This window comes from Falco punctatus, assembly GCF_963210335.1.
Source record: "Falco punctatus genome assembly, chromosome: 4".
NCBI classification, from domain to species: domain Eukaryota; kingdom Metazoa; phylum Chordata; class Aves; order Falconiformes; family Falconidae; genus Falco; species Falco punctatus.
The window spans coordinates 45,064,690-45,083,922 of record NC_137583.1 but is presented as its reverse complement, the minus strand read 5'-3'; the positions used below and the strand labels follow the sequence as shown (position 1 = coordinate 45,083,922).

The 19,233-nt window shown below is 58.3% G+C and overlaps 1 protein-coding gene across 3 annotated transcripts in view; it reads right to left on the bottom strand.

Annotated features, from left to right (window-relative positions):
• Positions 1–792: 792 nt before the first annotated feature.
• LOC308062472 (uncharacterized protein) overlaps positions 793–19,233 on the bottom strand; it is a 36,071-nt gene continuing 17,630 nt past the window's right edge. For all 3 annotated transcript variants that reach the window (XR_013927594.1, XR_013927595.1, XM_080384026.1), the window contains one exon: positions 793–17,276. The gene's annotated coding sequence lies outside the window, so the exon portion shown is untranslated. The remainder of the gene's footprint in view (positions 17,277–19,233) is intronic.

Genomic DNA, 19,233 nt, shown 5'->3' with positions numbered 1-19,233 from the left:
AAAGGCTGGTGGGCTGAGGTGAGGACAGGGACATCACTCAGCAGTTACCGTCACAGGCAAAACAGACTCGACTTGGGGACATCAGTTTAATTTATTACCGTTGAAATCAGAGTAGGGTAATGAGAAATAAATGCAAAACTTAAAAACACCTTCCCCCACCCCCCTGCTTCTTCCCAGGCACAACTTCACTCCCGATTTCTCTCCCTCCTCCCCACCAGCAGCGCAGGGCACAGGGAATGGGGCTGCGGTCGGTTCATCGCACATCTCTGCTGCTCCTTCCTCCGCAGGGACAGGGCTCCTCACGCTGTCCCTGCTCCAGCGCGGGGTCCCTCCCACGGGAGACTCCTCCACCAGCTTCTCCAACGTGAGGAGTCCTCCAGTGGGCAGTGGTTCTTCCTGAGCTGCTCCAGTGGGGGTCCCCGGGGGGTCCCCAGCCTGGGCTCCTCCCCACGGGGCCACAGGTCCTGCTGGGAGCTGCTGCAGCGTGGGCTGCCCACGGGTCACAGCCCCCTGCGGGCAGCCCCCTGCCCCGGCATGGGGTCCTGCCTGGGCTGGGGGGGGATCTGTTCCCCCGTGGGCTCCATGGGCTGGGGGCACAGCCTGCCTCGCCGGGGGCTTCCCCTTGGGCTGCCGGGGAACCTCTGCTCCGGTGCCTGGAGCCCCCCTGGCCCTCCTTCCTCACTGACCTGGGTGCCTGCAGAGCTGCTGCTCTCGCATATTCTCACTCCTCTCTTCTGCTGCAATTTGTTGCACGGGGGGGGGGTTGCCCCTTTTCTTAAATCTGTTATCCCAGATGGGCTCAGCCTTGGCCAGTGGTGCATCCATCTGGAGCCGGCTGGCATTGGCTCCATTGGACATGGGGGCAGCTTCTGGCATCGTCTCACAGAAGCCACCCCTGTAGCCCCCTGCCACCAAACCCTTGCCACACAAACCCAGTATGAGCCCCTGTGTACATAGGCACATGCATGTGGGTGTGCGTTTGCACCTGACAGGCCCCTTCAGGCTGAGGCTGTGCGATGCCCACCCCTGCACCCAGCCCCCGGGCACTGTACTTTGGGGACAAAGGAGGGCACAGGGGTTTGGGTGGCAGCAGCTCCATCCCTGTGGCCTCCCCATCCTCCTCCGCCCTGGCCCGGGGCTGGCTAAGCTGGGACCTTCCCCTCCCTGTGCACTCCCTGGAGCGACGATGCCACAGGGCTGTAACCATCCCACATGCCATGTCCTTTTGCCCATGTCTTCCTTGCAGGATAAATGGGATCCTCTCCTGCATTTCTCCCCCTGTTGCTGCCCGGCTGCATCTCCCTGCGAGCACCAGAGGACCTGAAGCTGGATGAGACCAGGGCAGAGCCCACCGGGTGCAGCACGTCCAAGGTGACGGTGGATGGTGGATAAGGGGCTTTGGTGCCCACCACGGTGCCAGCACCTGCGTCACGGTGGGGGTCTGCAGGCTTCGCAGCTGAGCTCGGAGATATTTAGGCTGTGCCAGCCCTGTCCTGCAAGGAGCACCCACTCACCCTGACTGGGGGCTCTGCCGGGTGCTGGTGGGTGTCCTGGTCCAGGCAGGGTGCTGGTGGCCCCGAGGGGTTGCCATGGATATCGATCTCCCAGGTGACGGGATGCACTTCCCGCTAGATGTCGCTTCGGCCTGTGCCCCGAGCATCCCCCGCGGGTTGGGGTACACAGGCTTGGGGTGCCACATCCTCCCCCCATCCCCAGGCACCCCTGGAGCGGCCTGGGCATGCAGCCCGCTGTGCCCCCTGTACCAGCCTCAGCCAGGAGCTGAGCAGCCCCTCCACCACCAGCAGGGAGAACTCAGGGGCTGGGATGCCAAAAAGTCCCCCCAGTTCCCCCAAAGTGGCCCAATTCTGGCTGCCAGGTGCCCACAGCTGAGCCAAACCAGGGTTGGAGGGAGAAACCTGCTCCATCACCTTTGCTGGCTGGGCGTACCTCATGACCTGCCCCCCACCACCCCAAACCCCCAGGGCCCCCCAGCCGTTGCACTGGGGTGCAGCACTGGCCACAGGGGCTGCACAAACTGGTAGCTGTGCCTCTCTGGAACAAATACCGGGCCCCAGGATCCTCGCAGCCCCCACAGCGTCAGCTTTCAGCTCCGCCGAGACACAAAAAAAAAGGAGGGAAAGGTGGAAGATGGATGCTTGGAGCACCCCCAGCCCGGCTGCCCTCCCCCAGGACACAAAAGCCCCTTTGAGGACTGATTTTACACCGCTCCTGCCGGGATGCTCGAATTAGCATCAGCAAAGGGAGCTGCCGCGACGGGTGGTTGGCGATGCTCCTGTAAAGTCATCAAATTAACGGGGTCCCCGGTCCCGTGCCCGGTGAGGGGGTGCCAGGCCCAGCATGGTCCCCGTAAGCACTGGGGGACATTTCCTCGGTGCTGGGGCTTGGCAGCCACAGGGCACCCACCGAGCTGGAACCCATCCCATCCCGTGCTGCCGCCGGTCCCGCAGCTGGGAGACCCCATGGGCACCGCAGCCGGGGGGCGAGCTGGGGGACCCGCCACCTCTGGGCGATGCTGGGGGCAGCTGGCATGCCAGGAGCCGCTCGGTGCCCATTCCTCCCCCAGAAGTTTCCCATTTTGCACAAAGGTGACGGCGGGCGGCGGCGGGCATTGTCCGGGCTGCATCGCATTACCCAGGGCTCCCGGAGAAATCACTTGTATTTCACGCTCCATTGAGCAGCTGCCTGTATATATTTTCAGTGTTGCACTTTTAGCATGACAAAAGGAGAGGGCCTGTGAACTCCTTGCTCTTCAGACCTCTCCGACATGTCCCCTGAGCGGAGCCCCCCTCGGTTAGCATAACAAACTGCCACGCTCCCTCCAACGTGCTCCGGCTCCCTCCCAGGCCCTTTCCCCCCGGGTAATTTAATGTATAGCTCAATATTTGGGCGTCTGGGTCGCTGGCAGCGGCGGGCGAACGCGTGCGGGGGGAGCTGGGAGGCAGGGGTGTCGGCAAGGGCATCCTTCCGCGCATCCTCAGGGAAGCCGGCCTGGCCCCACGACACCCACAGCGTGTGTAACTGGTCACCAGCAACACCAGTGGGACCTCACAGCGCTCCCTGGGGAGAGGGCTGAGCCCCACTGGACCCAGCACTGGCTCTCTGGCTCGGGCATCCCGATGCCAAGTGAGCAACCAGAGTCCCCAGCCTGTGCCGTGGCGCTGTCACTGTCCCCTCCCTGTCTGCTGCTGGCGCTGCAGATCTCCAGGCTCTATTTTTGCCTTGAAATTTGATTTAAAAGACAGAAAAATGGGGGCTGCGGGGCTGGAGTGAGTCTGGGGACCAGACCCGCAGCACTGGAGCAACCAGTCAGTGTGCTGGGAGCTGGTGGTGTTGGCTTGGTGTTTGTCCCTCCCGTCTCCCCCTTTCCCCAACCTGTCCCACTTGTCCTCTGCCAGCGCCACCCGTGGGGAGCCCTGCAGACCAGCAAAGCAGGGCCAGACCCAGTTCCCAGTCTGGAGTGGAAACAAGGAGAGGAAGAGGGAGGGAGGGCAAGGTGAGACGTGCCTGTCCCCACGCTGGCCAAGCCTGAAGCTGAGCTGCTCCTGTCTCCCCCCAGCCCAGAGGGGACAGGACATCACCCCCCCAGGCCTGAGACCCCCTCCCCTCCTGCTGCTGGGAAGGGGAAGGTTGGCCAGGCAAAAAGCTCGACCTGCTGGGAAGGAGACACACACTGGACACCGGGTCTTGCAGGGATTTGGGGGGTCCTCCAAGAAAAAGGGGCAAAATTCTTCTCAGACACCAGTGGCACATGTGGCTGCGACACAGCTGGGGGCTTTGAACACCTTTAATGCACATAATTTTTTTTTCCCTTTCGCCTCGTTGAGCTGCAGACCTCGTCCTCCCAATGCCTTGGGCTCGGCGTCAGCAGCTCTGGGTCTTTCCAGCTTCCTGGAATGCCATCTCATGGTCCGTGCACCTCGTCTGGCAGCGAGGTTGGGGGGGGACCCCCAAGTGTGACGCCCTGGGCACGTCTGGCTTCAGCCTTGGGGCTGCTTAGATGGGAAAGGAGGGAGCAAGCCCTTACCCCGGGGGTGGGAAGGGCATCCGCACGGATCCTGCCCGCGCTTCGAACCGAGCTTTGGCTTTTCTCCAGCCTTCCTGGCCACCCGGCCCCCACGGCATCCGCTCACATCACCTGTTAATGGGAGAAACTGGTGTGAGCCCAGTCCCAATCCGGTGAGCATTGGTGCTGAGTCCCTACGGGACAGCCGGGAGGTGACTGTCACCACCATGCCAGCTCTCTGCCCCAGGGATTCCTGCTGTCCCCACAGCCACAGTCCCCAGCCCGCCAGGCACCTGGGGGTGTTTCTACAGGGCTCTGACTCCAGACTCCAGCAGAGGGGACAGGCAGGACTTTGGGATCAGTCTGTATTTAAGTGGCTGGTGACACCTTGGGACATCCTGAAAGAGGGCAGGTGACAGCAGGAGCTGGAAAAATGAGTGTCTAATGGGGAGAAGAGCCCCTGCGCGGGTGGGAAAGGGGGTTGTGTCCTGCAAAACTCATGCAAGACCTTTAGGGCGATGCTCCCAAAGCAGTGAGTGCCTGGGGGGCACCTGGGCACTGCTGTGGGGTTCACGGGGTCCCCACCTCCCCCATTCCCACCCGCTTCTCCAAAACATCCTCACCGAGCCAGGCTTTGTGCCAGGTCTCTTGGGAACAGGCTGACCCTCACGCCGTCCCCGGGGCACGCACTGGCACCTCTTCACTCACCTCTTTGTTGCAGCCGGTTGGTTGCAGGGGGTTCCAACACCCTGGCTGCGGGGTGCAGCCCACAGAGCCCCCACTGCGCTGCCAGGCAGCTGCCTGCGGATGAACACAGACGGCGTTAGCTGCTGTCTGCACCGGGGCTGCCCCGCCACATCACCCTGCATGCACCCCTTCCCTTATTCCAGTCTCCTCCTGCATTTTTCCTCTTCCCCAGGGCTGTACCCCTCCCCCCACCCCGCCCCTCCAGCCTTCCCCCCTCACAGCTTTGCAGGGTCTGAGCCTGAATTTGCTCATTAATTGGCCAGTCGGGGCATCCTTGTGTTCTCCCTTCACGTTCAGCCGTCGGTGTTGCTTTATGGGGTGCTAAAGCTGCACTGACAAGTGCTGCATGGCATAAATCCCCGAGAAGTGCCTGTTCTCGCTGGCTCACCCAGCCCTGATCCCCTGCCAGGGCTCTGTCAGCTTTGGGGGTTCAGGTCCATCCGCCTCCGTGGGGTTGGGAATCAGTGCAGGTCCCGGCATTTCCCCCAGCCCCTCAGACCCTGAGCCCACCGATGTCCTCGGTGCACCATACCACGTGCATGGGTGCCCACACAGGGCTGGGGAATGCGTGAGCGTGTTTGCACATGCCGAGGTTGCCTGATGCTCCAGCATGAATGCCACTCTTAGAAGATCTCCTCCCCAGTGCTTTCATGCTTGGGTTTTGCCAGAGCCTCGCTGGGCAACCATCTCTGGGATGCCAGAGCCCAGTTGGGCAACCATCCCTGGGATGCTGCAAAGCCACTGGGGCGCAGGGAAGATGCTCACTGCCGGAGGGGTCCGCTGCAAGGCCAGGCTCCCAGCAAACCCACCACAATCCCATGTCAGACCCTCTTCCCAGATCTCCCTCACCCCTTCCCTGCGCCAACAGTGCCATGCCTGCGCCCCACCTCAGAGAAGCCTTGCACGGGGGATGCAGGTGCTCCCAATCCCCCTTTCCCGGGGGGCTGCACTGTTGCCTTACGGGATCGGGGCACACACGGAGGCTGCCTGCACTTTCCGGGAGTTCGGGGTTCACTATGGTGCTGGCTCTGCCTCCATGTAGCCAAGGGGGTCCCCATCTGCCCCCCACCTCCCCTCTCTTGTGGGGTGAGACCACTGGAGCTGAGCATCTGTGCAGTGCCCGGCGCAGGGACGGCCGGGGCTGGGATGAGGAGCTCAGCAGCTCATTCCATGCGATGGGAATGGGAAGGGCCCGATCCTGCTGCAGCACACAGTGAGTTTGCCGGTGCGCAGTGAGAACCACCGGCATTTTCTCCTTGTTCCAACATGGGGGCAAGACACGAGTGACCCCCGGGGAGTCCTGGGGCAATTTATGAGCCCAAACCTGGGTTTGTGGCACAGCTCAGCACCACTGGGGCCACTGCCTGGGGGATATAACCTCCCTGAGATGGGGCTGTAAGGGGAGAACTGGGGTGCCCAGGGGGTCCTCCCTCCTCCCCCGGCTGCCCTGCCCTCACCAGGCTGGGAACAGCTTGAGTGTCCAGGCAGGGAATTCATTTAAATAAATTTCCATAGGGATTAATTTTGCCCCTTCTCCAGCAGCGTGGTGGAGGCGAGCACGCGTGTGTGTGCATGAGAAAAGCTGAGCCTGTTTTGGGGGAGCTGGGGAAACGAGGAAGATGGGGGGTACCATCCTCTCCCCACAGCCCCATCCACCCTCACTGCCCTTCATCCCTTCATCCCCAGCTCCAGGAAGGTTTTCAGCCCATCCTCGCCCACAGGCAAGCCCAGCCCAGCGGGTGCTCAGTGCCAGAGCTGCTGGTCCTGAGCAGGGGGGAACATTGCATGCAAATCATCCAGCGCCCCAGAATTTCAAAACTTTCCAAACAGAGCTACAGCGAGCCAGGAGTCAGCATTGGGTGGCCCAAAATACCATCAGGAAGAGAGATTTTGGCTGTGCATGAAGAAAATCCACAGGATTTTCTCCCACCAGAAGCCCATGATGCCCCCCCCAGCACCAGGAGCCTTGTCCTGGCTGCAGCTGGGTGCTGGGTTTGCCCTGTGGGTGCCTGACTTGGGTCCTTCTACACCAAAATTCGACATTTTTGCTTTTTGTTGCTCCCTGAGCCGTGCACAGGGAGGCCAGGCACAAACCCCTGGCGGGGCAGGGATGAGGAGGGATGCGGCGGGGGCTAATCCGGCACAGGGCAGAGGGGGTGCCCTGGGGTGCTACCCAAAATTCTGCTGCCGAAGGCTCCCGCACCACTGAGTAATTCTGCCCACGGGTCCCCCTGAGCTCTGCCCACACGCAGCCCCGGCAGCTCCCCCCCCCCAAGCCAACGGGGATATCTACGCTGGGAAAAGCACTCCTGGAGCGGCCGCACAGTCTGGATGCTTGGAAATCCCAGGAGCCAATAATCTCATGATGCTTTTCAGCTTTTTCCAGCCCTCCCCAGGACCCCTGACACGGGGAACACTCTTTCAGCGAGGAGAAATTATAATCCCCCCCCCTCCCCGTTAAATGAGCGCAAGAGCATCTAAATGACAGATGCGGGTTTTTTTCCATTCTGCTTAGGATTTGGGATTCAAAGCATGAGACGGATTCAAATAACCGGGGGAAATAAATCAGGGCTAGTAAACACTTGGAAACAAGCAGAGCAATAGCTATTTTTGGCTGTCAAATTTGGGAGGTTTTAAGGCTCCTTCAGGGCACGAACTGCTGCAAGAATTCGTTAGCGCTGCAGCAAAATAAAAGCACGGCGAGAAGGGAGAGTTTCCTTTCTCCTCCCAGGGAGATGGAGACGGGCAAAACCAGCAATGCCAGGTCTGCCGGGAGGCTCGCACTACAGAAATGCTGCTTTTGGGCTCTGGGGTGAAAAACAAGGACCCTGGCAGATTCCTGGAGGGAATGTGGCCGTGGAGGGTCTGTCCCAGGAACCTGCCATCTCTCCCAAGCCGAGTTTTTTTCCATTGAGGCTGGAGGGAGCAGAATTAAACCAATTTCTTTGAAAATGCCAAGCGGAGCGCAGAACATCACGGGGATTGTTTGAAAATGAAACAATCCCCTTTCAATTTGGATTTTCCACCGGAATCCCAATTTTTCAGTAACTTACACGTGCCTTTGGGAAAGCGAGGCTGCTGGAAGGGCAGCTCTCGCCGTACGGTGCCAGCCCCCGCTGCCTTGGGCTCTAAAGCACCCACCTTTGGTGCTGCAGCACCCACCAGCACCCAGCACTGCCCCAGCATCCTGCACCTCGTTTGCTTGAGTTCCTTAAGGCTCGGAGATTCAGGGAAGCAAGGAACACCCTCAGACCTGCTGGCGGCTCGGCTCATTAGTGTAATTTTGGAAGCCTGGGCTGCCCCACAGCTGGGCACAGCTCTGCCTTTAAACTCTGGGAGCTCCAGAGCTGGGCTTGTAGGGGATGGGGGTGAGATTTTTGGGGTGTGCAGTATACCCCAAGCTCATTTTTTTTTTTTTTTTTTTTTTTTTTTTCTTTCCTCAAGAGACCCTGCATGCTGCACACCTCCTGTTCCCAGGTAAACTGACCTTGCTTTGTGTCCCCAGCCTGGCCGGGAACCCAGAATGGGCACCCACTGTCCATCCCAGAGTGGGCAGCCCCTGTGAGTGCTGGGTACCTGGCCCACGGGGCAGCACCCAAATAAATTGAGCTGAATTATAGTTTAAGGCAAAGCTCAGCATCGGCATGGAAGTTCTCTGCTCTTTGCCATGGAAACAAGCGTTGCTAAGGGATTGCTTAATAAGGAGTAAAATATTCTAAAAATCTAAGTTTATGTGGCAGCAGGATTGAACCCCCAGTCCTGGGCAGGGGATGGGGCTGTCGGGGGCTGCCCTTGCAGCAGCTGCCACGCACAGCCAAACGTTCCAGTTCTCCATCCATATGGAGAAACTCCTGGCACAGGGAGAACCGGGCACAGGACAGGGGTGCTGGGTGATTTGGAGTGAGCACAGGCTTCCCGGCCGTGGTGGCATGGCCCTGGGGTCACTCCAGCACGGAGCTGGGGATGTCAAGTCTGCCATCCTTTAGAACAAGCCTATATGTTATCAAATACACTCACAAAAGGGGCCCCCAAGGGATAAAGGCACCAGCACTGCCCCCTCAGAGCAGGGGCGATGCTCTGCTCTTGCACTGTGCCTCAGTTTCCCCTCCTGCATGAGCAACGCGGTTGCTGCCATCAACACCTGAGCTGGCGATACTCAGTTAACTTTATTAATTTTATGGGCATGAGGAAAGGGGCCGGGGGGGTGGGAATAATACAGGCAGGGGCCACCTCTGACCTTGACCCCTGTCCTGGCTCCCTGCGGCAGCTGGGCCGTCGCGCCTCCGCCGACAGCTCAATGGGCGCTTTGTCCGCGCCCGCCGGCCCTGCGCAGCCCCGTCACCCCCAATAATATTTATGGAGTCGGCAGTCACCTTCTCCCCTGCTCCCTGCATCTCAATAACAGCCAGGCTGGTGAGATCCAGGGAATCGGGGAATTTATAGTCTGGAGAGTCGCTGCTCTTTAGCCCCGTGGGGTGCAGAGCGGTGGATCCTGCCCCTTGCAGAGCATGTGCATGAATAATGTGCCCCGGCTTGGTTCTGGGTACTGTTTGCAGCCCTTCAGCTTTTTTTTTCTTCCTTTCTTTCCCATACACCCAGCCTGTTTAAAAGCAAACAGGTGGGGCTATTTTCTCACTTTTCCCAAGTCTTGCAAAGCTGCTTTGCTCCCAAACCAGCTTTGGGGGGGTAGAGGAGGTGGTACAAGTGCAACACTGATTTATTTTACTGTGTTTCTGCTCATGGCCCTGATTTCTCTATCAATTAAAACAACTGAAAGCTCCTTTTCAAAGCTCCAGCATTTAAGATCCTTCTGCCAGAGATGCTGTGGATGGGTGCAGCCCCAGTACCCCCGGGCATGGGGGGGGTTCGGGGTCTGCCCTGAGCCCATCAAAGTCCTGGGAAGCCCCCTCAGCATCCCAGGCTCCAAAGCAGATGGTTTAAGCAAAAGTGTTTATTCAGGAGGGGATCAACCAGGGAAACCTGAACATGTGGGGCAGAAAGAGGAGGACCGGCGAAAACAATGATCCCGGTTTCCTGGGATTTGGAAAATCCTAGTAAAAGGTGATTTCTCCTTGATGGGTGATTCTGGGCAGGAAGGGGTGGGACATGAATCCAAGTTCCTGCAGAGTTATTCCAAACCTTACCAAAACCAGGGCTGAAGCAGTGGATCTCTGCGGGTGGGAAACTGGGCCAGTGTGGGCATCCCAGGATGCTCCAGCTGCACAGAAATTGGTCAGTTGAGTCGGATGCTACTGCTGCTGTTCCCACATGGATAAGAGTGAGAGCCTCTTGGCACGGACCAGATCCCGAGCGATGGGGAATTGCCAAGGCTCACATCCTTCCCTGCTTCTTGGGGGAAAAGCCAGCCCAGAAAGGATCCAGCAGATCCCCCAGATGACTCGCCAGACACCCAGGGACTGACACTGATGGCTCTTCCAACCGCCAGGCTGGATCTTCAGGAGCCCTAAATCCCCCCCGCAATGTGGAGCTGCTCCCACGTGCTGTCCCCAAAGGCATGTGCTTCTCCGTCCTGCAGGAGCTTGATTTTGGGGCTGTTTCAATGGACTTTGGGAGATGCCCCAGCATAAATGAACCAAACTGGTCCTTCCCCAGCTTTGCCATGATCTTCTGATAAATCCTCTAGTTTGGAGCAAACTAGCCCCTGGCTGACGTTGGTGCAGAGCGGAGCAATCCTCCAGTGCCGACGGGTGTTTCCCTGCTGGTTTGGTGCTTCCTTCTGTTAATCAAGCTGGGACGTAACAGGCAGAAAGGACGGGGATGCTGGGTACGTCCACAAACCCCCCTGCATGGAAAATCCGTTTCTGGGGCTCTTTAACCCCAAAGCTGCAGGTACCACTGTGCTTCAGGCAGGGTTTTCCTAGGGCTGGGGCGGGGGTGGCTCATCCTGACACCCAAACGGCACATGGGAGAGAGGAGGAGGAGGAGGAAGGATGCTGGGGAAAGCAGAGTCATGATTTCCACGCACGCTGAACTTCTTTATAGCCAGTCCATCAGGGGAACAGCTACAGCCTCGATCCCCTGTTCCCATCACACTGGGGCACCCCAGGGAAACACGAGCATCCCCCAGCACTACCCTGTGAGCCAGAGCAGCTTCCAGCCTATTTAAAAAAAGGAAACCGATTTATCTTCCTCCTCCTCCACTGGGTGCAGGTTGGACGGCGCCGTGGAGCATCCTGCCACCGCTCGATGCTGAGCCATGTCTGCACAGCCTGGAGCTGCCACTTCCCAAGGCCACAGCGCAGGGGCTGGTCCTCACTGCACCACAGAGCATCTCCCGTCGGCCTCGCGCGCATGCGGCTTCTTCCCATTCCCCTTCCCCAGGGCTCGTTCAGAGAAATGCTGCATGACACCGGCCCTTGAGCATTGGCGGCTGGAGATGAATCTGGAGTGTCACCTCCTGCCACCGCCCTCGTTCCCAGCCCGCGGAGCAGATGCATGGGAGATAACACACCCCTGCAAAGAGCAGGGTGAGCAGAGGAGGATGGGAAAGTCCTGAGAGGCAAATATAAACTGATTTTTGTGAAGCTGGAGCACCGGAGCTCCTTTATGCAAAGGGTTTGTGTTGTTCTCCATGCAGGGTGCTGATGGAGCTGGGCAAGATGGTTTCTGGAGATGCCTCAGGCACTTCAGGCTTAGTCTGGGTGGGAAGTGGGGGTTTAGCTGCAAGAGGAGGGTATGGGTTGGGGTACAGGGAGAGCAGGGGGCAGCTCGTCAAGGGATGCCCAAGCTATGGCTGCCACCAAGCCACAAAGCAGCTTGCAAAGGGCTGGACCCACCGGGAGGGGGTCTGACCGCGGCTCCTCGCCAGCCTTGTGCCCCCTTCCCCACCGGCGCAGCCCTCCCGGGAGCCAGCTACCGGTGGGCGTCGGAGGGTGGTTGTAACAAGCATCATTGCCGGCTTGCTGAGCTAGGCATAATTGTTGCAAAACCGCTGCGCACATGCTGAGCTTCATAATTATCAGGCTTGTCTGCCAGGCTCTCCCTTCCCCCAGCACAACGGCACACTTGATTATGATTATGGTGGCTAATTTTGTCTGGTGCATCTTAGGCATATGGGCCCCCACCTGCTCTGAATATGCAAACGCCGCTGATTTGCTCCTCGGTGGCCGGGCCAGTGGGCAGGCGGGGAGGGGGAACCTGCCCAGCGCCACGAACAAAGAAACCCCACGCAGCGGCGCGGGCACAAAGAGCCGCCGGCACCGGAGCTGCCCACGGCATGGCGGTGCCCAAGCCTCCGGCTCTGCTTCCCATGGGCGAGATGGAGCATCTGTGAGCAGCGAAAGTGCGGGGCACATTGGGCACGTCTAGGGCAGTGTGCACACGCACACCCCTATATAATCAACACCCTACAGACAACCCCTGCCATGCAACCCCTGGTGTTTGCTGGCTCCAGCCCGGCTTTCCCACATCTGCATCCCACAGCCTTGCAGAACCTTCCCTGCCCACCAGAACATATTGTTTGGTGACATGTAGGAGCGGGGTTTTTGCTCGCGTGTCGGTAACGCTCATAAAAGCATCCGTGCGATGGGGAAGGGCAGCTGAGGTGGTCTCACGTCTGCCTTGCCGGGACTGCTGTCAGGGGGGCTTTGCCATGCTAATGGATAATTAGATAGGCAGACAGACTGACAAGGATCCAGATGGATGGATAGATGCCACGAGGATCTGGTGACAGATAAATAGGCAGATGCTAATGGGCAGCGCAAACAACAGCTCAGACTCCTGCTAATTCCCACTGTAATTTTTAAGCTGTCTCCATCCTCCCCCCTATCTCCCCCAGTGCAGAGCTCTCATCAGTGCATCCATCACATTATTTTTCAAAAAAAATTACATTTTTTTTGCACAGAAGTAGCATAAATGGTCTATAAAGGCTCTAAAGAATAACGAGCAGCAGTGAGCTGAGGTGAGCGTCGTGTGGGAGCTCAGGGAGGTGACACCCTCGGGGTTACCCTGGGACCAGCCAGAGCCAGGCTCGGCTGTTGGGAAGTCTCCATCCCTCCTTCCCCGGCGCTGCCACCATCTCCTCGATTTATTTTCCCATTAAAAAAAAAAAGAAAAAAAAAAAAGGTTTGTCCCTTTTCTTCCACTGTGGAGGTGGGAAGAAAATTGTGAATGAAGGGGAGGAGGCCGAGGCAGATTAGAGCCAGAGAGCCGCGGCGGAGCGGGTGGTGGAGACAAAAGAAAGCATCTTCGCTTGTTTTCCCTTGCCGCGGGGAATCCACGTGGCGGTTGCGGGAAGGCGGGGAAAGTGGGAAGGGGAGATAAATCCTGCTGGAAAGCTTTCGGCGGTGCCCACACCGCGCGGGAGATTTATAGCCCTGCGCTTCACAGCCACCTGCCTGCGATGGGTGCTGCTCACCTGCTCGGCTGGGCCGGGCTCATTAGCTGGGAACCCTGGTTAATGAGATATGGGGATGCTCATAGACCTTTGGGTCTTTCCAGTCTGGCAGGGACATCGCTGCTGCCGTTGCCACCCTGCTGCTCCAGCCTCGGAGGGGCTGAGCCCTGGTGTGAGCCGCAGCCTCGAGCATCCTCTCATGGGTACCAGCCCAGCTCTGCCTCCTGCTAGCGCTGCCTGGGCTCCTCTGTCTTATCTGCCCATCTCCCACTTTATCACCTCTCCCTGATTTGTCCCTCAGCCCATCGCTCTGTTATCTGCTCTTTTCTTCCACTCTGCCCCTTTTGCTTCCATATTTTTTATTATTTCTCCTATATTTCTCTCTCACACTAGCTTCTTTCCTCCATTGCTCTATAGATTTCCCTCCTTTTTCTTACCCTCTCCCTTCTCCTGCTCCCTTTCCCTCTCTCCAGTGTATTTTCTCCCCCCTCTGCCATCCCAGGAGCGGTCGGCAGGACTGTGGCCGTGGGGATGAGCACGCTGGTGCTGGCCTCCCCACGAAGGTGGGTCCTTGGGCTGCCAGGTCTCCTGGTCCTATTCCAGGCTGAGCTAGGAAATACATCTCAGGAGCCGGCCAGAGCCTGGTCCGGGATGAGGAAGAGCCCGGGAACTGGTCCCCAAAGGCACCCAGAGCATCACTGCCAGAGCTGGGCGTGAGCGCCCTGTGCCTGCCCTGAGGAAGGAGCTGGAGGAGAAAATCATCATTTCTCCCTTATTTCACCCAAACTGAGGCCAAGGGGGAGGCTGGGGATGTGGAAGGGCCCTGGCCGCCCCGTGTTGGTCATCACAGGCACGCCAGCCGTGGGGAGTGGGTGTCCACGGGGGGGCTGGGGGGGCCGCATCCAGCACCCACGATGTAGGTCAGAGCCAGCTCTGCGGGGCAGCGCAGGGGCCCCCAGCCCCAGGATCGCCCCCGCCTGCCGCCAAGCTGCCGGCTGGGATTATACCCCTGGGAGCCTCTTACCAGCACCACAGATAGATACACCCCCCCATCGATGTGTGTATCTAGACGTATCATCTCAGCCTTTTCCTGGGTTTGGGTGGAAGCAGCTTGCCGGTACAATTAGAAGTTTTACCAGAAATGACCCTGTTGCAAATATTCCAGTTTTTAAAGAAGCTGATTCGCATTCTCAGCAACTTGCTGAGAAAGTGCCTGGGGGCTTTTCTGACGAGCTCCCGCAGGTATTCCCAATTTCCTTCGCTTGCTTTATGAGGTAAATGGAAAAAAAGAGAAATATTTTCCTTATAAATATAGATAGATGTATAAAAAATATTCCAGGGAATTTTTTTTTTCCCTGTGCAGATCCCATTTTCCAGGAGCTTTCTGGTCTCTGCACCATCACCTGGCTCGGGTGGATAAAGACCCAGCAGTTACGGGTCAGGGTGAGTGGATGGATGCTATTAGGAAATGTAGGAATGGGAAAAGGTTTAATTCCCAATTTAAAAAATAAATCCTTTTCTGGGCACGGAGGTTGGAAGCTCCTTCAATTCTTGATTCTTTTCCTTCCCATCACAAAATACCCTGGAGAAATCCCAGCTTCACCTATCCCAGTGCATCAGCCAAGGGCAGCACGTGGGTGACACCAGGACCCCCACGGCACATAAGGAAAAAAAAAGACAATATTGGGAATGTCAAGATCAGAGAGGCTTAAAATACCACCCAACTTTTGGGGAATTAATTTTGGACCCACTTCTTGCTGTGGCCATCACCAGCCAAAACCCCACTTCTCCTTCTGGGTAGTCGCCTGCATCCCTCTGTGAGCACCGGGCTTTTTTGGAGGGGATAGACGGGCACCCCCAGGGTTCAGACACGGCTCTTGAGCAAGAGGGACAGGATCTAGCACGGGAAAGGGGGCAACGATGGCATTGCCTAGACGAGGCGTTTAATTAAGATGCAGGAGCGGTACTTTGGGTGCAAAAAGCGGAGGGGGAAGGGTTAAGGGGCGGCGGGAGAGAGGGGTGAGAAGAAAGCCCGAAGAAAAGAAGGGACCTCATAGCACCCGGCAGGGCTTGATGGCTTAATTACCATATTCAAATCTAATTAATTCCCCTTTGCATAAAAAGGCCACGGCGGGCGTGGGACCAGCCTTGCAGATGGCGTCTCATGCTCAGCACCATTTTGGGGCCGCCGGCCATCTTAGAGCGAGGAGGAGGAGGAGGAGGATGGCTTTTGCCCGCGGCACCGAGCATCTGCTCAGGGCACCCATCGGGCACAGGGCTGCGCCGGGTGCTGGCACCAAGCCCCACCGACCATCATTAATATCGCTTTGAGGAAGAAGAGGGTATTTAAAAGCAAAGGGGAGAAGGAACGAAGCAACAATGAATGGGGAGGGGAGTTCAAAGACATGGGGCGTCATAATTTGGGGGTATTAGTATGCCCCTCACCCTTGGTTGGGGCTCCTCGCTCTATCCCTGCACCTCGGGGTCTCCAGATGGGACAGCGCTGGTCTCCGCGGATGGAGATTGATGGTCGATGTGGGGATTAGCATCCCCAGAGGTATTTGCTGGAGGGGGTGGGCGATGAGGAGCGAGGCATGGTGGCAGCCCCCTAAAAAGCAGCACTGACACAGCCCTGTGCCATGGGAGCATCCCAGACACATCTCCAGAGGGTGAACCCACAGGGATGCACCCCACATCCCCCTTGGGGTGCCAGCCAGCAGGAAAACCAAGAAAATCCAGCCTCAACAAGGAGATACTCAAAAGCCTTCCTGCGCAGGCATTGTTTTGGGGGAAAACGGGATAATATTCCTTATCTCCCCATTGTGCAACTGGGAGTGAACCAAATCCCTGTCAGAAAACCAGCCCCGAGAGCGTGGGCTGCCCACGGGCATCACGGCAGCACCCGCACCGGCTGCCAGGCTCACGCTGGGAAAGGTGAAAGTTATTTTTTCTAATGTTTCGGACAGCTTTGCCGTCACGTGAAAAAACCTGGAGGAGTGAGGACCGCAGGGGATGTGGGTTTTATCCCTTGACTGACTCCCAGGGATGCGATGCTGCTGCTGCTGCGGGGCTGCGCACCTGCCCACCCCCTTCCCCAGAGATGCTGGGGGCTGGGCTGAAACCGTCACCCCAAAAAAGGCTCCCAGAAGGAGCTGGGAGTCACTTGGGCGGCGAAATCCAGTGTCTGCCAGCAGGACAAACGGGATTTGGGGGGTTTGGATGGGGTGGAGCAGGAGGATCTGTGGGTGGTGGGGGAGGCTGCCCACCCAGCTGGGGGCAAAGAGAGAGGCAAGGGGGGAAGATTCCCCCTTATGCCATTTAGTCATAGAAAAGGATGTTTTTGAGTCATAAAGATTTTTAGATGTACATTAGAGAGGAAATAGGGGAAAAGACAATTATTTTGCAATCAAAAGCTGTTACCATTAGCCCAGCCTTCCACCAGCTGGAGGTGGGGGGTGGGGGGAATTTAAATGTTTTCAAAGAGAACTATAAATAAAATGGGGATAATAAGTGGGGTTTTTTTCCCAAAAAACAATGAGAAATAAACCAGCATGGCACCTCCCAGCCTGGCAATTGCAGCCGCTTGCCTGGCCCCGACGGCGAGGAGCAATGCAGCCGCTCACAGAGCTGTCGTGGGTGCCCCCGCTTCTGCAGCGCTGCTCCCTGGTCCCCCCAGATCCCTGGCTGGAGAGAGCCTGGCGGGAGGTTGTGCGGGGAAAACCCAATGCCGGCGGGCTGGTCTTGCAGGAAGAAAAAGGAAAGCAAGAAAATCCCAAACTTACCCCATTCAGGAGAGACAGAGGGGTCTCGAGCATCCTCAGGGCAGCGCAGCTAGCTTCCCGTGCCTGGCTCCGTGGGCGCAGCTGCGCTCACCGTGCAGGGATGTGACCAAACCAGCCCGTCCCCAACAGCCACGTCCAACTTTGCTGCTGCAAACCCATGGCAGGAGCGACCTTCTCCCGGTCCGGTGGCTCCCAAGGGCAGGAAAGCTCAGTCCACAGCACCCCACAGGGCTCCTCTCTCTTTTGATTTCCAGGGTGCTGCGGGGTGGGTGGTCTCCCCATATCTCCGGGCTCTTCACCCCATGCCCGTCACCAGTGAGGGATGCTGCTGGACCGTGGTGATCCAAGCAACGCGGGGGTTTCTCCTCTGCAAAAAATAAAACAAGCAACGCTGTCACCTCCAAACCCAAACCGATCACCTCCAACCCCCCCCTCCCGATCTCACACTACTCATCAACCGAGCCATCTTACCCAGCCCAGCCGCCGTGCCGGGCAGGCCCATGTGGCCAAATGATGCTTTAAGGGGATCGCAAAGGTTTCTCCTGGCACTGCCAGAGCCTGGCGAAGGACCTCAAGGTCTCCACACCCGCCCCCATGTACAAACCCCACATGGCAATTGGGCTCCGGCCACCTGCACAGGTCCCTGCTTAGGGACGGGTCTAGAGGGAGGGTCCATCACCCCATGGATCGCACCCCGCACTGCATCCCACATCCCGTTTTGCAGGCGGGATGGCATTGGCAAGGGAGAGGAGCCAAACCCTCCTGGGAGCCTGTGGGAAGGGAAACCCTTCCGATTCAGATGATGGGGGCAAACATCCTCCAGATGTGCCCTTGTCACCTCCCCCATCCCCCACCGCCGGTGAGGGGGTGCCTGGGTCTGCCCCAAATCAGCCTTTTTATTACCCATCACGGGATGGGGAGGCGAGGAATTCCACCGTTGCTGGCCCCAGCACCCGTGTTCACCCTGCACAACCCTGCCGGGGGGGGGGAGGGGGGCACCCATCAGCCCATTCATTTTACTCCCAAAAACTCAACCGCTCCAACACCCCTCAACATCCTGAGGGTATCTGATGGGAAGAGAGGACCCCAAAAAGACCGGAGACAGGGTGGGTTGACAGCGCTGCCCCAGATGGGTGGTGGGAGCTGGGGAAGGAGGGGGACACACACCAAGGGGATGCCCAAGGGGACGGGGGGGCTCAGACACAATGCTGCCATTGAGGGGGCCACACCGTGGGTCCCGGCCCTTCCTGCCCAGACACAATAGGGGCGGCCCCGCGCGCCACTTGTGCGCATTGTGCGGCGGCCGCCCCCCCTCCGGCCCCTCCTTTCTGTCCCCCATCAGATAATGGATCTGCTTTGTGTGCTTGGCTGGACAAGGACTTTGTGGCGGAGAAAGAACCGATGTTTGTCTGTCAGAAGAGATCGGCCAAGAAAGGGACGGGGAGGAGCGGTGGCTGCAGCAGGGCAACATCCCTCGTCCTTCCTGCAGCATTGGCCTTGCACGGCCCCCGTGCCATCAGCAGGATTCCCAGCGGTGCCGGGCGGGGGGAGCTCAGGGTGGCACAGCCTGGTGACTGTGGTGCTGCCAGACCTGTCGCTCAAACCCCATCCCTGGTCTCGGTGAGCATCCCAGCCAGCATCCCAGTGAGCATCCCAGCCAGCATTCCAGTGAGCATCCCAGACAGCATCCCAGTGAGCATCCCAGCCAGCATCCCCGTGAGCATCCCACCAAACATCCCACAAAACAGCAGCTCCCCTCCCCAAGCCCAACACAAATCCACAGTGGCAGAGGGTCCATGTCCCCCTGACCAGCTCCGGCCCCCTAACCCCTCTGAGCCCCCCGCCCCGGCCACCGTTCCTGATGGAATCAGCAAAACCTACAGGAGATTAGTTCTTCGGCTGCCTCGCTCTTGCTGTACCGGTGTGCGGGAAGGCAGATGGGATAATCCCCGACTTCAGCATAGCCAGAGCCGCAAAGAGCAGGATTAATAAGAACTAGGCTTTCATTTCGGCAGCCCTGAACAGGTCCCTTTTTCTGCAGCATCCCCAGTTCCAGCACATCAGACAATTAAGGGACAGGGGAGTTCTGCAGCCGGTGGCCACATCCTAGCTGCTCCAGGAGAGGAAAGCCAGCCCTGGCATCATCCAGCTGGGAAAACTGCCCGATTTCACCCCAACCGAACAGCCAGCATTGCACGTGCAGGTACATGCGTGTGTCTGCTGGTACACGCTACTGCCATGTGTGCACTGCACAGCCCCGCACGTTCCCGGGAACAAGGGCAGGGTCCTTCCAGCAGCAAAACCTGCACAAAGCCAGGCTGAAA